This window comes from Dendrobates tinctorius, unplaced genomic scaffold (genome assembly GCF_039654945.1).
Source record: "Dendrobates tinctorius isolate UK_male_01 unplaced genomic scaffold, ASM3965494v1 ptg000095l, whole genome shotgun sequence".
Taxonomy (NCBI): domain Eukaryota; kingdom Metazoa; phylum Chordata; class Amphibia; order Anura; family Dendrobatidae; genus Dendrobates; species Dendrobates tinctorius.
The window spans coordinates 27874531-27898208 of NW_027361763.1; the positions used below are offsets into that span (position 1 = coordinate 27874531).

At 42.4% G+C, this 23678-nt stretch overlaps 1 protein-coding gene across 1 annotated transcript in view; it reads right to left on the bottom strand.

The window, feature by feature from the left end:
- Positions 1 to 2717: 2717 nt before the first annotated feature.
- LOC141098788 (homeobox protein not2-like) overlaps positions 2718 to 23678 on the bottom strand; it is a 49014-nt gene continuing 28053 nt past the window's right edge. The window contains exon 5 of the mRNA XM_073586774.1: positions 2718 to 2935. The gene's annotated coding sequence lies outside the window, so the exon portion shown is untranslated. The remainder of the gene's footprint in view (positions 2936 to 23678) is intronic.

Consider the following 23678-nt stretch of genomic DNA (forward strand, 5'->3'; position numbering starts at 1 on the left):
GAAGACTAATACTACTATCGTGATACGTTCAGCAGATAAGGGAGGTGGAATAGTTATTCAAGATCGAATTGATTATTGTAATGAAGCGCACAGAATATTATCAGACGAGAAATATTATGGTAGGACATTGGATGCTATTCCGAAAATAAAAGTAAACTATGATAAATTAATTCAGGAAGGAAAAAATTTGAATATTTGATAAAAATGAACTAAAATTTCTCAGGATTCAAAATCCACGTACCCCTTTTTTTATCATTTACCTAAAATACATAAAAATTTGGAAAATCCCCCAGGAAGACCAATCATATCGGGTATTGGTTCTCTAACCAGTAATCTATCCCATTTTATTGATAGAATTATGGTCATACATATTCCTACTTTGAAGAGTTACATTAGAGATTCTACTCATTAATCCAATTTTTACAGCAGGTTGAATGGAAATCTACTTATCTGTTCCTTTCTATGGATGTATCTTCACTATATTCAAATATAGCGCACAATTTAGGGATGGCTTGCTTTAAATGAACTTTAATAAGAGATAATAGACTATCAAAAGAAAAAACTTTTTATTAAAAGGAATGGAGTTCATTTTGAAGAATAACTATTTCACCTTTGATGGATTTCTGTATCATCAGCGCCTTGGGACTGCGATGGGTTCCAAAGTCGCACCGACTTATGCAAATATTTTTATGGGGGGGTCTTTGAGAATTTTTATATTTTTAATTCTAAGTGGTGCAATAATTCAATTGTTTACAAGAGATTTATTGACGATTTGTTCTTTATTTGGGATAACTCCGATAATATTGATGATTTCATTAATGACATTAACAACAATAATTGGGGCTTATCATTTTCCTCTATATATGATAAGAGTAATATTAATTTTCTGGATATTTCCATTTTCATTAAGGATAATACCATTCTAACTAAGACTTTTTAAAAAAAAAAAAATGTGGATATTAATAGTTATATACCTTGGACATTTTGGGAAATGGTTGAGGAATATTCCTGACAACCAATTTAGGAGGATCAGAAAAAATTGCTCCAAGCTGGAGGATTTTAAGGAACAAGCGGATATTTTAAGAAAGAAGTTTGTGGCAAAAAATTATCCTAATAATCTGATTAAAAATGCTTATAGTAAGTGTATCAATACATCACAAGATACTCTTATTAATGGACCTAAGACAATCAAACCAGATAGTAAAATATTTATGGCTAATTTTACCACACAATATTGTGCCGAACACATAACAATACATAAAATCTTATATAATTGGCATATTTTATTGAGCGATCCTATAGTACAGAAATTTCTTCCCAGCAATCCGGGGGTTACTTTTAGGAGGGCACCAACCATTAAAGGTTTGGTGGCCCCAAGTCAATTAAAAATTAATTATAAATCCACCTCAATTATCAATAGCCCTTTAAAAGGGATTTCTAAATGTGGGAGGAAGAATTGCCTTTGTTGTAATATTATCACACACAAAGAGAAATATATTAAATCTTCTACCACTAATGACATTTTCCTATCAAGGAGGATCTCAGTTGCACTACTGAATTTGTTATATATTTGATAGAATGTGATTGTAAAAAGCAGTATGTTGGAAGGACAGCACAGCCATTGCATGTAAGGGTTAATTCACATAGGTATAATATTAAAAGGGTTTTTTTTACAACATGGTCTTTCTAGACATTTTTCTATTAAACATAATAAACATTTTAATGGATTGAAAATGAGTCCAATAGAACATATTTCTGGTGATATTCCTAATAGAGGAGGACAATGGAATAGGAAAGAGGTTTTTTTTGGATATTCAGGCTAAACACTTTAAAACCCAATGGATCAAACGAAATTACTGAAGTCTTTCTTTAAAATATGTCAAAATTATCATTTTTCGTTCAGAACAATTTTTTAATAAGTATCCACATTATTTATATATTCATTTTTAATAATTTTTGATGTTCAATGTAATTTATGTGCGATTTTTTAATACAGACGGATGTGTATTTATTTTAATAGTTACCTCTATATTAGTATCCTGTGTATATGTTACCTATGATATGAATATTTATTTAGCATCCTAAAGTGGTAGTATTGTTAAAATGTATTTGAAGTTTTTTCTTCTCCTTCTTCTCTCCTGTGCGGTGATACACGGGGGGCGATCCTGGAATGATTTCCGAGTCCCTTGTGGGTCTGTTTTTTTGGCTGGCTGCCACATACGGTTTTAGCAATAGAGCAAGTAAATTGATTGAACGAAATTACGGAAGTCTTTTTTTAAAATATGTTAAAATTATCATTTTTCGTTCAGAACAATTTTTTAATAAGTATCCATACGATTTAAAAAAATTATTTTTAATAATTAATGTAACTTTTCATGTGCGACTTTTTATTACAAATGGATCTGTATTCATTTTTATCTGTGTATATATTATCTTTGATATGTGGAGTTACTTAGTATCCTAAAGTGCAGTAGTGTTAAAAAGTATTTGAGGTTTCTTCTTCTTCCTTCTTCTCTCCTGTGCGGTGATACACGGGGGGGCGATCCTGGAATGATTTCCGAGTCCCGTGTGGGTCTGTTTTTTTGGCTGGCTGCCCCATACTGTTTTAACAATAGAGCAAGTAAATTAAACCATGGTGATAATTAATTGAAGTCCACTCAATTTTTATGCAATTGTTCTTTATTATAATACAAAAATATATATTTTTGAATATTTTATATAATATACACATGTTTCCCCATATATTCATTTTTTAACAATTGTTCGTTTTTCTTTTTTTCTTCTCTTCGGGACATGATTTAACTCTGGTGTGGTGGCTTAAGTGTTCACCATCGGTATTTTCTTTTCCTCCGCGTGAGTTCATGTCTCAGAGATATATGTATATTTTTTCCTCTTTTTCATCTTTATTATTTTCTTACTATCTTGAGCTTTTTATCTGTGGAATAATTAAAGAATAATTTTTAATTAATCAAAGATTAACTATGATGACAATTCATGTTTCACTGGTGCGTTTGAACTTTGACTTTTTGCCGCACGACATGTGATCATTGGCGCCAATTTTTAAACCGTGAGTGTATTTAACCTGAGACAGATCTATTTGTTCATATATGTCATCCCCTGAGGAAGAAGTGTTGTACACTTCGAAACGCGTTGGGAAATAAATGGTTAATCTTTCATCATAACCTGGATTCGTCATTTTGTCAAGCAGCGCACTAAAGTCCATGAATTTGTTCCATAAGAAATTCTAGAAAAGTACTCAGATATAGAAGCGTACCATTGAGCTCCTTCACTGAGCCCTTTTCCCTGACCCGAGTCTTGGAACTTGGTCCAATCTGCAAAGACCAATCGAAACCGTCGTAAAGCAGCAAAGCCTCAATCTATTCCTCCATGAGAAGAAAATGGATGAGTTGATGGACTAGGACTGGGACACATCCAGGTCATAGAGTTCTCCTTTCAGTCACTAGCGTTCAGTAACAATAGAGTTATCTGGAGGCCGCTTAGTTTGGTTACATTGTATACCTGTGTTTTGTTTCAGATAGAAATGCCAATCTGCAGCATTAATCGCGCCGGACGCCCCCGATCACAGCCTAGGTAAGGCGTTTCCGCTTTGTAAGCCGCACTTCCGTTTTCCCCCCAAATTTGGGGGAAAAAAGTGCGTCTTACAAAGTGGAAAATACGGTATAACTTTCTACCAGGGTCCCTATTGCCAAATCTTTTTAAAACAGAAATACTTCCCTCAATACACTCTGACCACTCGATAGTCTCAATACGCTTTTCAGCTTCAAAAGCCCATTCCGTATAATCACTCATGGAGGCTAAATGACTCAATTCTAACTTCAGACACTAGCAAACAACGAATTAGTAATATTTTAATAGATTTTAAGAATAATGTCATTTCAGAGGTGAGCTTCCCTATGATATGGGAGGCCCACAAAGCGGTGGTTAGGGGTGAATTGATTTCTATAGCTTCCCATCTCAACAAACAGAGCAAAAAGACAATACGAGACCTATATGAAGAGATAATCAACCTAGAAACGCAACATAAAGGAACCTTGTTGCGTCAGAGTTTGGAAGCACTAACAGCCAAACGCTTACAACTCAAAGACCTGCTTAATAAGCAGTCTGCAAAACAGTACCTCAGTTGGAGAAACCGTATGTATGTCCGTGGCGATAAGGCCTCCAGGCTTATGATGTCATTAATTAAAGTAAGCTAAGACTTATATTCACTCCCTAAAAACCTCTAGTGGCAATAGAACATCTGACATTGGCCAAATCTCACATGAATTCTTAAAATATTATTCGATCCTATATAATTTAAAACCAGACGAGGCTGACTCTGGTAAGATAAGAAAACGGGCAGAAATTCAATCCTTTTTATCTAGCCTTAACCTACTCAAACTTACATCAGAACAACAAAAATCCCTCTCTAGACCCCTTTCTCGAGATGAGATCCGATCCACTCTGTCGAACAGCCCCACAGGGAAAGCCCCTTGCCCCGATGGATTCCCCGCTATCTATTATGAAACCTTTTCTGAGAACCTCGAACCTCACTTTCTCAATCATTGTAATGAAATACTTTGAGGCAATCCCTTCCCTCCCAATCTTTGGAAGCACATATTTCTCTAATACAAAAAGAGGGCAAAGACCCAGAACTTTGTAGCAACTTCAGACCCATCTCCCTACTGAATGTGGATCTAAAAATTTATGCCAGAATGCTTGCAAATCGCATTGAGGACTATTTGCCAAAACTGATCTCTCCAGATCAGACTGGCTTCATTAGAGGTAGAGAGGGTAAGGAAAATGCTTGGAGAGTTCTACATTTAATGCAATATTCTAACTTCCACAAGACACCTCTTGTGCTCTTAGGCACTGATGCTGAAAAAGCATTCGACAGAGTGGATTGGATCTTCTTACAGGAAACCCTCAATAGCTTTATCTTTCCGCCCCTGCTATTAGCGGCCATACTACAAATGTACTCCCACTGGTATTGAGCGATACCATCCGATACCCTAAAATATTGGATGGGATGGTATCGGCCCGATACGAAAAAAGTATTGGGTATCGCCGATTCCAATACCCGAAGTCCCATTCAAGTCTATGAGACTTCCAGTATCGGAATAAGAAAATCCATTTTCTGTCCTTGTACAGTCTCTCGGGGGGGGGTGTACGGACTGCCGGGGGGCTGTAGCGGCCTGCCGGGGGGCTGTGCCGACTGCCTGGGGGTCTGTGCCAACTGCCTGGGGGTCTGTACCGGCCTGCCGGGGGGCTGTACCGACTGTCCGGGGGGCTGTACCGACTGTCCGGGGGGCTGTGCAGGCATCGTCCGATGGGACTACAAGTTCCATCGGGCGATGCCTGCTACCATGACGGTGATTGACACATTAGCCAATGATGGGACAGTAGTAGTCCCACCATCCGGTTAATGTGCTGAATGTAAAAAAAAATAACATACTACATACATGCAACATACATACTACATACATGCAACATACAACATATATACTACATACATGCAACATGCATACTACAAATATACCACATGCATACTACATATATACCACATGCATGCAACATACATATATAGAACATATATACTACACGCACGCAACATACATACTACATATATACTACACGCATGCAACATACATACTACATACATACTACATGCATGCAACATACATACTACATGCATGCAACATACATACTACATGCATGCAACATACATACTACATGCATGCAACATACATACTACATGCATGCAACATACATACTACATGCATGCAACATACATACTACATGCATGCAACATACATACTACATGCATGCAACATACATACTACATGCATGCAACATACATACTACATGCATCATACATACTACATGCATGCAACATACATACTACATGCATGCATCATGCATATCACATATATACTACATGCATGCAACATGCATACTACATATATACTACATGCATGCAACATACATATATACTACATATATACCACATGCATGCAACATATATACTACATGCATGCAACATGCATTCTACATATATACTACATGCATATATACCACATGCATGCAACATGCATACTACATGCATGCAACATACACACTATATATATACCACATGCATGCAACATGCATACTACATATATACTACATGCATGCAACATACATATATACTACACATGCACGCAACATACATGTATATTACATGCAACATGCACACTACATATATACTACATGCATGCAACATACATATATACTACATACAATTCATTCATACAATACATACTGTGATAAAACACTCCGGGATCGCCTTTGCTGGGGTCAAAGGTCACGTGCATTCAGCATGAAACTCAGGCGCAGAGCTGGGGATTCGGGTATAACTGACCCTGGGTCAGGTTTATTAACGGTGAAAGCAATGCAAAAGGAAATAAAACATAAAACAAATCCTTGCCTGTCCGGCACTAACTAAACAATGGACAACCTAACTACCAACTGGCGGGCTTCTCCAGTCCAGCCAAACCACAGTTGCAGTGGGCACTGCTTCCACTCACGTGTGTCTCTCACACAGACAGGCTCTCTGTGTTCCCAGGCTGAGACACTCACACAACCACCTTGCATCCCTTCATATCCACCTCCCATTATCCATTAGTAAGCAGGTGCGATACTGACCAGACTAGGCCACATAGGAAAGGAATCTGGGCGAGATATACCTGCCCTCATCCACTATTCCCACATGATTCTCACATATCCCCCCCTTCTGCTCAGACCACTCCGGTCGAGCAATGACACCCGCCAAACAGTGCACTCGGGACAGGGCATCTGCATTCCCCATCTGTACGCCTGGGCGGTGCTCCACCGTAAAAGTGTAGGCCTGCAGGGCAAGGAACCACCGGGTCACCCGGCTATTCCGTTCCTTGTTCAAGTGCATCCACTTGAAAGGGGCATGGTCCGTGATCAGCCTGAACTTTCGGCCCACCAGGTAATATTTGAGGGCCTCTAGAGCCCACTTAATGGCGAGGCACTCTTTTTCTACGACTGCATACCTTTGCTCGTGTTTATTCAGCTTCCTGCTGAGATAGAGGACTGGGTGTTCCACTCCGTCCCTCACTTGTGAGAGTACGGCCCCGATACCAGTATCAGAGGCATCCGTTTGTACCACAAACTCACTGCGGAAGTCCGGAGTCACCAGTACGGGCTGAGAGCAAAGTGCCCGTTTTAGGCTATGGAAGGCTTCTTCAGCCGCTAAACTCCATTTAATCATGACGGAGTCTTTCCCTTTTGTAAGATCCATCAGGGGGGTAGCGATGGCTGCAAAATTGGGTATGAACCGGCGATAATAACCGGCGATCCCCAGGAAGGCTTGCATCTGTTTCTTGTTGACAGGTTGTGGCCAGTCCTGAACCGCCTGAATCTTATCAACCTGGGGTTTAACAACACCCCTCCCAATTACATACCCCAAATACCGGGCTTCTTCTAGCCCGATGTGACATTTCTTGGGGTTCGCGGTTAGACCTGCCTCCCACAGGTCGTCAATCACAGCTTGTACTTTCTGGAGATGAGTCTCCCAGTCCAAGCTGTAAATGACAATGTCGTCCAAATAGGCCGAAGCGTACTGCCTATGTGGCCTCAGGACTCGATCCATCAGTCTCTGGAAAGTCGCCGGTGCTCCGTGCAGACCAAATGGCATATACACATACTGAAATAGACCTTCTGGGGTAGCAAATGCTGACTTTTCTCTGGCAGCCTCCACCAGAGGGATCTGCCAATACCCCTTTGTTAGGTCTAGGGTCGTAATATACCGGGCTTTTCCTAACCGATCTATCAACTCGTTGACCCGGGGCATGGGGTAGGCATCAAATTTTGAGACCGCATTCAGTTTCTTGAAGTCATTGCAGAACCGGATGGTGCCGTCCGGTTTAGGAATTAGCACAATCGGGCTGGACCATGCACTGTGCGATTCCTCAATGACTCCTAACTCTAACATTGCCTTCACTTCTCGGGAAACGGCTTCACGGCGCGCTTCCGGGATTCGGTAGGGCTTTACGTGAACTGTGACACCAGGTTCCGTTACGATGTCATGTTTTATTAGCGTAGTCTGCCCGGGTTTTTCTGAGAAAAACTTTTGGTTGTGAAGTAGAAACTGCCTGACCTCAGTCTTTTGCCGCTCCGAGATAGTCTCTGCAACCCGTACCTCCGGTACGGTATGCGAGCAGACAGGACGGGCCAGCTCCGCTGACAAGGCAGACCGATCCTTCCAGGGCTTTATCAGATTTACATGATAAATCTGTTCAGGTTTCCGTTTACTTGCCTGGTAAACTTTGTAGTTTACTTCACCAACTCTTTCCTTGATCTCAAAAGGGGCCCTGCCACTTTGCCAGGAACTTACTGTCCACCGTGGGGACCAGGATCAACACCCTATCTCTGGGTGCAAACGTACGGATCTTGGCGCCCCTATCATAGATTCTTTTTTGGGCTCCTTGAGCCTGTATCATGTGTTCTTTGACGATAGGCATAACAGCCGCAATACGGTCCTGCATTTGTGTGACGTGATCTATCACTGTTTTAAATGGAGTGACCTGACCCTCCCAGGTTTCTTTTGCAACGTCTAACAGTCCGCGAGGACGTCGGGCGTACAATAACTCGAAAGTCGAGAATCCCGTGGAAGACTGGGGTACTTCCCTGATGGCAAAAAGCAAATACGGAAGTAAATAGTCCCAGTTCTTCCCATCCTTGTCTATCACCTTTCTCAGCATCTGCTTCAGAGTTTTATTGAACCGTTCGACCAACCCGTCTGTTTGAGGGTGATACACGGATGTGCGTAACGGTTCAATTTGTAACAATCGGCAGAGCTCCTTCATTACCCTGGACATAAAGGGGGTCCCCTGGTCGGTGATTATCTGTTTTGGTATACCGACCCGACTAAACACATGCACCAGTTCCTTGGCAATCGTCTTGGTGGCCGTGGTACGCAAAGGGATGGCCTCCGGGTAACGAGTGGCATAATCCAAGATGACCAGGATATGTTGGTGTCCACGTGCAGACCGTGGAAGGGGCCCAACTAAATCCATCCCAATCCTCTCAAACAGGACTTCAATAATAGGTAGGGGTACCAAAGGGCTACAGAACCGGGGCTTAGGTGCAGAGGCTTGGCAGTCAGGACAAGACTCACAATATACACGGATATTGTGATGCATGCCTGGCCAAACAAAACAGTGTAATATCCTTTCGGTGGTTTTCTGGACTCCCAGGTGACCTCCCATCACATGTCTGTGGGCCAGGTCCAGCACCTGCCGCCGGTAGGGTTTTGGCACGACTAATAGTTGCACCGTATCTTCCCCCTTTTTCTCTATCTGATAGAGTAAATCATTCTCCAGAACCATGTAAGGATATGCCAGCCTAGAGCCAGGTTCAACGGGTACCCAGTTTATCACTTTTACATTTGTCCTAGCCTGAGAAAGGGTAGGATCCTTTATTTGCTCACTTTGGAAGTCATCTTTCTGAACTTCTATATCCGGCAAACGGGGAGGTGGACGGCTGTCGGCCTCCTCCTCTTCCCCGGTCTCCTCCGTATCACCCGCCATGACTGAAAACGGGAACTGCAAGTCATTTCCCGCAGACTCTTCCCCCGAGTCTTCCGGGGAGACCTCTTCCAGGGGTTCGGGACCCACACGCTCCCTGGGAGAAGAATCATGTACACTATTACCCGAGGGCATCAACTGATTCTCCCACAATTGCCAGAAGTGGGGAAAATCCCGGCCCAGGATAACATCATGCAATAACGCCGGGACGAGTCCCACTTTATGTTGCACAGACCCATAGGAAGTTGTAATGCATATGACCGTGGTGAGGTACGAACAGGTGTCTCCATGCACACACGTTACAGAAAATTTGTCTGATGGTCCAGTCGGGGCTGACACCAGACTGGCCTTCACCAGAGTCACCACACTTCCCGAGTCTAACAATGCCACCACATTTTTGCCATCAACAGTTAAATCACACAAGTGTTTTTCCGCATCCTTTTGACCGGCATTCACACTGACTACCCGTGCAACCATAGACATGCGGTTTTTAGAGTCTGTGACGTCGCACTGCATGGGTTCAGTAGTGACCGGACAGTTCGCAGCAATATGTCCATCTCTTGGCAGCGGAAACACCTAACGGGCCCCTTGCTTAGACCATAGTTCGTTACTCTCGGCCTCGCAGTGCGGGCAGTCCCGTTTTCCTCCCCCACTGTCTTAGGGATTTTTCCATCTCCCCTACTCCCTGGAACAGTCTTACCGGTTCCACGTGGAGATGATGAAGAACGAGGTGGGGTAACATCGTCTCGGAGTCCTTCCGCCACGGAGTAACGTTCAACCAGATCCACCAGTTGATCTGCCGTCGTAGGATTTCCATGGCTTACCCACTTCCTCAGGGCTGGCGGTAGAGCTCTCAGGTACTTGTCCATGACGACTCTCTGGATTATCTCTGGCGCTGTCAACACCTCGGGTTGTAGCCACTTCTTCATCACGTGGAACAGGTCGAACATCTGTAACCACGGTGGTTTATCCGGCTGATAAGTCCATTGATGCAATCTCTGTGCACGGACAGCGGTCGTCACTCCCAGCCGGGCCAAGATCTCGGCTTTCAATTTGTCAAAGTCCTGAGCGGCTTCAGGCTCTAAGTCATAATAAGCCTTTTGGGCCTCACCGGAAAGAAACGGGGCAATCAGGCCGGCCCATCGTGCCTTCGGCCATTTTTCTCGCACCGCCGTCCGTTCAAACGTGGTCAGGTATGCCTCGACGTCATCTTCGGTCGTCATCTTCTGCCAGTACCGACTCACATGAATCACTCTCGACTCTGCTTCCAGGTTAACATCAGGTAAGCTTGCCAGGCGCTGCGCCACCTGCTGGAGAAGCGAACGATCGGTAGCTGTCATGTCCACCGACTCCTTCAGCTGGGCCATCATCACCCGATTAGCTTCTTGCTGGACGGCGGTGGACTGTACCAGTGCTTTCACCACGTCCTCCATGCTTATGCTTGCAACGTGATGCCCGCGTTCTCCACCACAATGTGACAAAACACTCCGGGATCGCCTTTGCTGGGGTCAAAGGTCACGTGCGTTCAGCATGAAACTCAGGCGCAGAGCTGGGATTCATGTATAACTCACCCTGGGTCAGGTTTATTAACGGTGAAAGCAATGCAAAAGGAAATAAAACATAAAACAAATTCTTGCCTGTCCGGCACTAACTAAACAATGGACAACCTAACTACCAACTGGCAGGCTTCTCCAGTCCAGCCAAACCACAGTTGCAGTGGGCACTGCTTCCACTCACGTGTGTGTCTCTCACACAGACAGGCTCTCTATGTTCCCAGGCTGAGACACTCACACAACCACCTTGCATCCCTTTATATCCACCTCCCATTATCCATTAGTAAGCAGGTGCGATACTGACCAGACTAGGCCACATAGGAAAGGAATCTGGGCGAGATATACCTGCCCTCATCCACTATTCCCACATGATTCTCACAATACATATAGACATACAGTACATATAACAGAGTACATACTCACCATCACTTGTCACTTTGTTCCCCGAAGCCATTGTCATCTATGGAATATTAAAATAACAAACCACCAATATACTTACCCCTGATCCGCAGAAGTCCACGAGTGTCCCACGATGATCTTGCGTGGAGAACAGCAGCATCAGCTGATGCTACCATTCTCTATGGGCTCCAGGAATCCAATGACGGGAGGTAGGTATCCTTCCGCACTGTATTCCTCCTCCACTGTAAAAAAGTCCCTAGTCTCACTTTATGGCATTGCTGTGTGAGAAATATATATGTATGTTGCATGCATGTGGTATATATGTAGTATGCATGCAGTATATATGTGGTATATATCTAGTATGCATGTAGTATATATGCAGTATGTGTCTGTTGCATGCATGTGGTATATATGTAGTATGCATGTAGCATGCATGTAGTATATATGTGGTATATATGTAGTATGCATGTAGTATATATGTTGTATATATGTATGTTGCATGCATGCAGTATATATGTAGCATGCATGTAGTATATATGTAGTATGCATGTGGTATGTATGTTGCATGCATGTAGTATATATGTAGTATGCATGTTGCATGTAGTATATGTAGTATACTGTATATGCATGCATGTAGTATATATGTAGTATGCATGTTGCATGCATGTAGTATGTGTGTAGTATGTATGTTGCATGTAGTATATATGTATGTTGCATGCATGTAGTCCAGTCATGGCCAAAAGTTTAGAGAATGACACAAATATTAATTTTTACAAAGTCTACTGCTTCATTTTTTCTAATGGCAATTTGCATATACTCCAGAATGTTATAAAGAGTGATCAGCTTAACAGCAATTACTTGCAAAGTCAATATTTGCCTAGAAAATGAACTTTATCCCCCAAAACACATTTCAACATCATTGCAGCCCTGCCTTAAAAGGACCAGCTAACATTGTTTCAGTGATTGATCTCCAGCCCTGTCCTCATCAACACCCACACCTGTGTTAATGGAGCAATCTGTCATGATTAAGTAAGAATGACACCACTGGACACTTTAAAAGGAGGCTGGTGCTTGGCATCATTGTTTCTCTTCTGTTAACCATGGTTATCTCTAAAGAAACACGTGCAGTCATCATGCACTGCACAAAAATGGCCTAACAGGGAAGAGTATCGCAGCTAGAAAGATTGCACCTCAGTCAACAATCTATCACATCATCAAGAACTTCAAGGAGAGAGGTTCCCTTGTTGCCAAAAAGGCTCCAGGGCACCCAAGAAAGACCAGCAAGTGCCAGGACCGTCTCTTAAAAGTGTTTCAGCTGCTGGATCAGGCTACCAGCAGTGCAGAGCTTGCTCAGGAATGGCAGCAGGCAGGTGTGAGTGCATCTGCACGCACTGTGAGGCGGAGACTCTTGGAGCAAGGCCTGGTCTCAAGGAGGGCAGCAAAGAAGCCACTTCTCTCCAGGAAAAACATCATGGACAGACTGATATTCTGCAAGAGGTACAGGGAGTGGACTGCTGAGGACTGGGGTAAAGTCATTTTCTCTGATGAATCCCCTTTTCGATTGTTTGGGACATCTGGAAAACGGCTTATTCGGAGAAGACCAGGTGAGCGCTACCACCAGTCTTGTCTCATGCCAACTGTCAAGCATCCTGAAACCATTCATGTGTGGGGTGGCTTCTCAGCCAAGGGAATGGGCTCTCTCTCAGTCTTGCCTAAAAACACAGCCATGAATAAAGAATGGTACCAGAATGTCCTCCAAGAGCAACTTCTCCCTACCGTCCAAGAGCAGTTTGGCAATCAACAATGCCTTTTTCAACATGATGGAGCATCTTGCCATAAAGCAAAGGTGATAACTAAATGGCTCAGGGAACAAAACAGAGATTTTGGGACCATGGCCTGGAAACTCCCCAGATCTTAATCCCATTGAGAACTTGTGGTCAATCATCAAGAGACGGGTGGACAAACAAAAACCGTCAAATTCAGACAAAATAAAAGCATTGATTTGTAAGAATGGACTGCTATCAGTCAGGATTTGATCCAGAAGTTGATTGAGAGCATGCCAGGGAGAATTGCTGAGGTCCTGAAGAAGAAGGGTCAACACTGCAAATATTGACTTGCTGCATTAACTCATTCTAACTGTCAATATAACCTTTTGCTACTCATATTATGATTGCAATTATATTTCTGTATGTGATAAAAACATCTGACAAACACACATAAAAACCAGAGGCCAGCAGATCATGTGAAAATATAATATGTGTGTCATTCTCAAAACTTTTGGCCATGACTGTATATGTGTAGTATGTATGTTGCATGTAGTATATATGTATGTTGCATGCATGTGGTATATATGTAGTATGTATGTTGCATGTAGCATATACGGTATGTAAGTATGCATGTTGCATGTAGTATGTATGTATGTTGCATGCATGTAGTATATATGTGATATATATGTAGTATGCATGTTGCATGCATGTAGTATATGTGTAGTATGTATGTTGCATGTAGTATATATGTATGTTGCATGCATGTGGTATATATGTAGTATGCATGTAGTATATATATGTGGTATATATGTAGTATGTATGTGGTATGTATGTTGCATGCATGTAGTATATGTAGTATGCATGTTGCATGTAGTATATAAGTATGTTGCATGCATGTATTATATATGTGGTATATATGTAGTATGCATGTGGTATATATGTAGTATGCATGTAACATGTATGCAACATGTATGTATGTAGCACGTATGTAGCATGTAGTATGTTTTTTTTTTTTACATTCAACACATAGGCCGGATGATGGGACTACTACTGTCCCATCATTGGCTAATGTGTCAATCACTGTCATTGTAGCAGGCATCGCCCGATGGGACTTGTAGTCCCATCGGACGATGCCTGCACAGACCCCCGCAGCCAGCATAGACCCCCGGACAGTCGGCACAGACCACCGGCAGTCGGCACATACCCCCGGACAGTCGGCACAGACCCCCGACAGTCGGCACAGACCCCCCGGAAGGCCCGAACTGACGGCGCATCATGATGCGCACAGACCGCACATTATGATGACGTCATTTCGGCAGCCAATCAGAGCCACAACAGTGGCTCATTGCATTATGAGAACTTCCGATTACGATATTGAAAAAATATCGGTACTCAGTATCGGAATTCCGATACAGCGAATATTGGCCGATACCCGATATTTGCAGTATCAGAATGCTCAACACTAACTCCCACCCTTCAGCTAGAATTAAACTTAACAATCCCCTCACCAAGTCTTTTGAGATCCATAACGGTAGGAGGCAGGGCTGTCCTCTCTCGCTGCTATTATTCATAGCAGTGATGGAGCCCCTAATCAAGGCTATAAATGTATGCAAGAACATAGAGGGTGTGATCATACAGGGAATATTTCATAAAACAATGGCCTTTGCTGACGACTTATTAATCACTATGACTTGTCCCCACAGAGGCATACCGGCTCTTGTGTGGATCCTGGGGAGATATGGCTCCTTGTCCAATTTAAAAAAAAAAAACCATCCAAATCCGAAGCGTTGGGCATAAATATACCCACTAGCATTATAAATGGCCTCAAGTCACAATTCCCCATTCATTGGCAGGGCAACTATATAAAGTATCTTGGTATTAAAATTTGCCATCTTATAAAGTTTTATTCAGTCTAAATTATAAACCACTTCTTAATTTAAATGCAGACTATACCAAAAAATGGAGGGCCCCCTGTCTCTCGTGGATGGGCAGAAAAAGTCTGGTCAAGAGCATTCTTTTACCTAAAATATTCTATCTATTTCAAATGCTGCCTATAGAATTGCCCAGGACGTTCCTGACCCAGATCAACTGCTCTTTCTTTAAATATATATGGAATAAACATCGATCGAGACTTACCTCCCACACACTTTCATTGCCTAGGAGAAAAGGTGGCATGGGAGCTCCCAATATTCATACTTATTATTATTGCTGTCCTATCAAGGATGGTCGATTGGGTCAGGAAGGCTGGAGAGAAACCATGGCTCACTATATAAGAACAGATGTCCCCGTCTCAACTGTGCTCTTTCATCCTCTCTCCCGTAACGTCACCTAAAATTACGTTTCCGAACCTCCTTACTCGGGCGGCGGTCAAATGCTGGAAATCTGTGGCTTCCTATTTAGCCCCAACTCCCTCACCACTTGCTGAGGTCTCAGATGTCATGGCTTTTGGCTTGGCGAAACCTATACCAAATGTTAAATCACCCCTATTGGATCAGTTACATAACGAGGGGACCATTATATCCTTTCTTTTCCAAACTTTTATTTGTTTTTCAATAAATGGGGAAAATAAGGGGGAGGAAAGAAGGAGGGGAAGGGGGGAAGGTGAAAGGTAAAGAGAAGGAAGGAAAAACGGAAGGACAACAAAGTCCAAATGTAAAGATAACATGAAAATGAAACATGTTAATGCAGAAACACATTGGAAAATCAACTATAGCAAAGGTAGGTGTTAGGAACGGCGGAACGCACTAAATAAAAATTATAATAAAGTGCTTTCGCCGCTCGGGGTCCACCATGCAGTAGATGATATGTCTGCTGCTAGGTAAAGACAGAGGAGCAATATGGCGGTATAATGCGCACGGGTTCAACTTCACCCGGAGTGCGCAGAGTAGGCTCTGTTCACACAGAGACACCGCAACAAATCATACAAAAACGCTGAGCCTGTTAGTGTCACAGGCCTCAGGTAAATGCACACACGGTATCTGGTCGCAGGAGCAGGACCTAAGACATAGGAGCTGCGTCCCTCTAGACCTACCGTGTGTGCGGCATCGCTACTGTGAGCGCCAAGAAGGGCTGCAACTGCAGCGCGACATAGGACACTGCTGCTTGATGACAAAGCTAGAAAGCAAGCACAATGTCGGACGCTAGTGTAGAGGTGCGGTGTGCACAGTGGCCTAAGGCTTGCCACTGTCTGGTGCTGACTGCTAAACTTATTCCCTATCCACATGCATAATATCAGAGGGAAGGGGTTTTATAATGAGTCAGTCACCAGAAACATACATCCGTCACCATTCACACATAACAAGTATAGTCTATACTAGCACATGGCCGAACGGTCATGCGTGCTTTTTATAGCCGTGCGGGACCTTCCAGATCTCCGAGATGGACCAATGAGATCTGGAGCAGGACCTGGGCACATGACTCCCAATCTCTATTGGGAGATAGTCTCGCGAGCATGCCCAGTAGGAGCACAGAGGAACTTAGTCTCTGGAGCGGTCTGCTGCAAAGTAATCTCCTCTGCAGTAGAAAGACAGCAGGAGACGGCAGAATGTGATGCTCTGGATTCCTGCAGAGCAGACACAGAAACCTGACGCCTAAGCATATAACCTATTAAATCTATACCAACCAAAAGACCCAGACCCAAGGGGTCTTAGGCAGGTGCACTCCGGTTGTAGCCTTAAGTAAACAACTTCAGCCACCTGGACCATTTCCTGGCATATTTGGCAAATTGATCATGCATATTTGCAAATTTTAGTTCAAAGGAACGATGAAGACTAATTTTGTCTATAATGTCATTAATTTGCAGGGGTTGTGGGTTTTTCCAAAGGAAAGCGATATTGTGTTTAGAGACTAATAAAATATGCATACTCAATAGTCTGTTAGTAGGATCAGGGAGAGAAGGGCCAGACGAGGAGACAAAATAAGTCGTGTTCCTAGGATAAGATCAATAAGGTTTGAAACCTTTCTCCAAAAAGGAACAATTTTGGGACATTGCCAAAAGATGTGCAGGATATTTCCAGGCCTACCACAACCCCTCCAACAGAGTGGAGAATTGTCAGGATTGATTTTATGGAGTCTTACTGGGGTGTAATACCATCTCGTTAAGAGTTTGAAGTGGGTCTCTTGTAGTGATAAGAAAATGGTAGAGGCGTACAAGAGGGAACATGCCTGTTCAAGGTCAGGAGGGTCAATTATTGTATGTAATTCTTTTTCCCCATCTGAAAATATTTTGAGTCTTGACCACTGCAAAGCTATTATTACACCATCTGTATGTATACTCAAACTCCAGAAAATATTAAGATCTATATTACAAATAAGATTAACTGCTGGTTCAGAAATTCTTGGCGAGATAGCAAGAAACTAATGGAGTATGTCCTTGAGGATGACATATTGTAAGAAAGCAGGAGTAGAAGATTGAAATCTTTTCTTTAGTTTGTTGTAAGGTGTACAAATGGCACCATCGTATAAATCTTTGAGTTTTTTAAGCCCAAGTTCAGACCAAATGGGGTAAATAGTCTGATTGGATGCTTGAAAAATAACTGATAAGGCCAGATTTTTTAATGTGACTTCTTTGCTAGTACCTCTTTTTGGAACAGAAAATTTTTTCCAGGCCTCAGAAATAGCTTGAAAAATCGGGTGAGAATTTTTGATTACTTTTTTATGAAGGAGTTGGTTCAAAATTAGTAGATGAAGAGGTTTATAATTGTTGAAAAACAATTCTAGTTCATGCCAAGCTGGAGTCGATTCATGTGGCCACCAGTATGCACTTTGTTTAACCAAATTTGCAGTGTAATATGCTGCAATATTTGGTGAACCAGCTCCACCATAAGATTTGTGGTTGTATAGAATGTTTTTTTGCTATTCTGGGTCTTTTGTTATCCCATATAAAGGAGTTCAATGAGGCTTGAAGATTTGTAAGAGAAGAAGTGGACATTTTTTAAAGGAAGTGAACAGAGTAGATATAGGATTTTTGGAAAAATGTACTATTTGACCATCATGATTCTTCCCCACCAAGAGAGAGTCCACCATTTTTAGAAATACGGAATTATCCTTTCAAGAAATGAAAGAACTACCCACAATGTCTAATTGTAACTTTCTACATTATGAATCTCTTAGGAAGTCGCTATGCCAAGTTATGATCATTGGAGACCTTACACGACCATTAACCACTTTTGAAACATTATACTCCAAAACAAAAACCCAGAAAAAAGTGCTTTCGACCCTTTATAATATACTGCTCTTAAAAAAAATGCCTCCGAGAAGAGCTTTTTTGCTGAGATGGGAAAGAGAATTAGGCCACTCCTTCTCTGACTCCCAAATTAATCTAATATACAAATCTCCATATGGCCCTTCACATTGTGTAAGAGCCCAAGAAAATAGCTCCTGTTGCACAAATGGTTCCCTACCATGTCGGATTTATGTTGGAGATGCGAAAAGGACAGAGGCTCATACCTACATATCTGGTGGTCCTGTCACATCATACAAAAATTTTGGAACATCGTATCTCAAGTTTTAGACACATGTTTTCCTCAATCTTCCAACAGTTCCAAATAATAAAACCACTTCTAAACTGGTCTCTTTCATTCTTACATCAGGTAAGCTCCTTATAACTACATTATGGCATTCGACTAATATTCCAAGGACCAATCAGCTATTAACTAAAATCGACCAATTGTATCATACTGAAGAATTGGCAGCACTTTCTACACATAGCTTTTACTCCTTTTCGCACGTCTGGAGTCTCTGGGTATCGTATAGGAAATCAGATAAATTCATTTCCATGTGTGTGCCTGATTCCACACCTTGATTTATGGACATGACCAATATGCCAGTGGACCACTATCCCCCCCAACTCCCCATCCACCCAACTGTTCTCTTGGTACACCCCTATGGTTTACCCACCCACTCCTTTGTGCTCTGATTCGGCTTCTAGCTAATCATCTCACCAACGTGAGTTGTCTTTGAACATCAGAGCTTCAGTTCTGTTCTAATGTATGTTTGTTTGTTAATAATACTCAAGAATCATTCACTTTTCATAGTAACGTTTTTTCAATGGTGACGTGTGCATTTTCATCCCTATAGGCTGGACATTTGCCAGTTATCATTAGTATCTTTGAGACCTGTGCGGCCTTTTGAACAGTGTACTGTTACTTCTTCTGCATTTATGTCTGCATTGATTCTCAATAAAAAAAACATTGAAAACAAAACAAGAGGGGCTGTCTTCAACATTCCAGGTTGGGATTCTATGCCTTTAACTACTGTGAGCAGGGTGTCTATTGCTATTGACTTGTACTCGGGTCTGGCCACTATCAGTGCTTTCCTGATTGACTCTTTGTCCATGCACAAAGGCCTGTACCAACATTTGTCTGTGGATTTGATAATGAATGGTGAAGCCCAAATCTTCGAACACCTGCATCACTCTGCCATGAATCTTCTCCACAGACTCTGTCTTGTCTTGGCTCATTTCCTGTAAGGCCTGTTTCACACTTCAGTTTTTTGAAATCAGTCAAAATCCGCCAAAAGATGAAAATGGCGGATCCGCTAAAAATGATTAAAAACGGATGCCAGCTGATGGTACGGATCCGTTTTTTTACAGATCCGCTATTCAGATTTTTGTGCGGATCCGTTAAAAAATGGATCCGTTCTATCCGTTGGCATCCGTTTTCACATCCATTGGATCCGTTTTCTTGCGGATCCGTTTTTCCGCACCTCCAAAATGGGATGCTCCTAAATATGATTGGCTCTTAGAGAATGCTCTCAAATGTGATTGGATACTGGAAACTAGGGAAAACTATATCTAGGGTGTTGTGATACAATTTCTTTGAAAGGTTTTAGAGCTAGTGGCAGTGATGGAAGGAGTTAGTGCGAGTATGGAAGGAGTTATTGCGAGTATTGACAGCTTCTGTGTGGAATTTGATCTTCACTTGAATCGGTTGGCAATTATTGCTCTCCAGAGGGAGAAAAGAAGACTGCGACTCCTGCGTCTGAGGAAACGGCGCCAGTGGATTCATCCCATTAATGCACAGAGGTTCACCCGTGGCGTTTTTTCCACACTATACCTGGAATTGAGGGATAATCCGAACAAGTTCTTCAACTATGTGCGCATGAGGCAGGAATTGTTCGAGATATTGGTGGATCGTGTTGGAGAACAAATCCGGAGAAGGGACACCTACATGTGGTTTTGTATATCACCGGCGGAGCATTTGATGGTGACCCTTCGGTAAGTTATCTACTTTTTAAAATGTTTCAGATTCTGCATGCTTTTATTGTTATGTTGTGGCTTGTAGTTTGTATTCATTTTACTTTTTTTCCCTTTTTTTTTAACAGATTCCTGGCAACTGGAGAATCATTCACCTCCCTCCATTTCCAGTTCCGGATTGGGATTTCAACTATTTCTGGAATTATCCAACAGACCTGCCGGGCATTGAGGGATTCTCTACAGGAGGAATACATCCCAGAGCCAACACAGGAGAGGTGGCTGGAGATTGCCGACAAGTTTCAACAAATCTGCCAGTTTCCAAATTGCATCGGTGCCGTGGATGGCAAGCATATTCGGATTGTGAAACCCATGGGATCTGGTTCACAGTTTTACAACTATAAGAAATACTTTTCTATTGTCCTTATGGCCATTTTGGATGCAAACTGCAAATTCATTGCCGTGGACATCGGTGCATACGGTCGTTCAAATGACTCTCAGGCCTTCAAGAGGTCCACCATGGGTCGTCGTTTGTATGGAGACAATTTTGACTTCCCACCTCCAAGACCACTCCCTGGAACAACAGGCCCACCAATGCCTTTTGTGTGCATTGGTGACGACGCTTTTCAGCTTTCTAAACACCTACTCAAGCCATATGGTAGTTGTGGACTGACACACCGGTAAAAAATATATAACTATCGATTGACCAGAGGGCGCAGAGTGGTGGAGTGCGCGTTTGGAATTTTAACTGCCAAATGGAGAATCCTGTTAACGGCCATTAAAATGAAAACAGAGACTGTGGATGAGGTGGTGAAGGCGTGTGTCATCCTGCACAACTTTGTCCTTTGAAAGGAACCTGTTTCCATAGAAGAAAATCTGTCTGAAACCTCCTTGTGGGATTATGAGCAGCAAACTTTTCGGAGTACTGGGTCAGTGGCAAGAATGAGGGACACCTTTGCAGACTATTTTCTGACACCAGAGGGACAACTGGACTGGCAAGATGACATGGTATAATTTTTTTTTTTTAATATACCAATTGTGGGTACTAAGTGTTGTCTTACCCATTTTTTTTTTTTTTTTTTTTCTTCACTTTTACACTTTGAAATGTTACCAAGTGTTGGGTATAGCATTGTGTTACCAAGTGTTTTTTTTTTTTTTTAAACTTTTACACTGTGAAATGATACCAAGTGTTGGGTTTTACCAAGCATTGTGTTACCACGTGTTTTGTTTTACCAAGTGTTGGGGTTTTTTTTTCAAGTTTTTCACTTTGCAATGTTACCAAGTGTTGGGTACCAAGCGTTGTGTTACCAATTTTTTTTTTTTTTTTTTTTTTTTTAAACTTTAACATTGTGAAATGATACCAAGTGTTGGGTTTTACCAAGTGTTGGGTTTTACCAAGTGTTGGGTTTTACCAAGTGTTGGGTTTTACCAAGTGTTGGGTTTTACCAAGTGTTGGGTTTTACCAAGTGTTGGGTTTTACCAAGTGTTGGGTTTTACCAAGTGTTGGGTTTTACCAAGTGTTGGGTTTTACCAAGTGTTGGGTTTTACCAAGTGTTGGGTTTTACCAAGTGTTGGGTTTTACCAAGTGTTGGGTTTTACCAAGTGTTGGGTTTTACCAAGTGTTGGGTTTTACCAAGTGTTGGGTTTTACCAAGTGTTGGGTTACCTTTTACACTACCAGTGTACTTTGAACATTTCCCAAGAAATAAATTACAAAAAAGAAACACAATAAAGTTCTTTGAAAAGAAAAAAACATTGTTTATTTGTGATTTCTTTTTTTTTATATATATTTAACTTTTTTTTGTTAAATTTTGATAAACTTTTTTTGGTAAAGTTTTTTTTGTGGTATATATTTTACCCTTTTTTTAAAACTTTTTTTTGGTTAAGTTTTGAAAAACTTTTTTTTTGGGTATAAACAAGTTATAAATGATACTGTTGGGTGGAGATAGTATCGGAGGGGTTAATAGGGTTGACCACATCGGGGGGGGGGACTGGGAATGGAGTTGGTGAGGATTAGAAGTGGAAGGGGGTTCAAAACATGTGGTTGGGACGGGAGTGGATGGACAGACGAGGTTTGTGGGTACATTGAAGGTGTATGTGGGGGTCGGTATGGTGAGGGTATTGGGGTATAATGCAATGGGGAAGGAAGGTACTGGGAAGAATGGAATGGGGAACTAGAGAAAGGAGAGGGAGTGGTGGGAGGAGGGACGGTTGTATGATGGATGGACAGAGGGAGGATGGACAGAGGGAGGATGGACAGAGGGAGGATGGACAGAGGGAGGATGGACAGAGGGAGGATGGACAGAGGGAGGATGGACAGGGGGAGGATGGACAGGGGGAGGATGGGATGCTTCTGCTAGTACCTCCACTAGAGCATTCTGACAGGCTTGCATCACACACATCTGCTGGTGAGTACTTAAACCTTCCATTTGCCAGACAATGGATTGAAAAAAGATATGTCTCGGCATCTAAATTCATCTGTTCCATGTATCTTCTGAGTTCCATGATACTTTGATTGATCATAGTCAACCCAGAAGATAAATGTTGTCCATAATTCTGGAAACCATGCTGGACAGATGAGTTTAGACTCAAACAGTCAGACAAGGTCATCCTTTCCTGACTCCTCAGACACTGCCGGCCAGAACCAAAAGTTGGTCGAGATGTTGCGGCAGTGTCTGAGGGGTGGGGAACAGGGAACAAATCGTCACCAGCAGCTTCATGTGATGAAGTCTGCCCTGCTGCTCCAGTGCTGGTGGAGGGGATAGAGGGATGAGACAAGAGGGTAGGTAGAGAGGGGTCGGATACCTCGATGTGGTCACCGGGGGCGGTCTCACAAGGGATCACTCCAGAGGGAGGCAACTCTGATGCAGGCTCCCGAGTGCTGCAGATGGTGTTACAAAAAAGAGAAAAAATATGTTAAAGATATTGATATTTAATTTAACTCTGCTGAAAAAAATTTGGTTAAACATTTCTACTACAGAAATGGTTTGTGGAATATTTACCTTCTGCACACCATAGTCGATCGGAGGAACCCCAGGGCTCTGTAGTTCTTGTACTGGGCTCCCTGGCGTCCTCCCGATCCACTCGGGGCCTGCATCTCCTTGTTGAAGTCCCTCTTGAAGAGATCCCTGAGCGACCGCCACCGTGTGATAACCCTGTCACCTGTGAAGAAAAAAAAA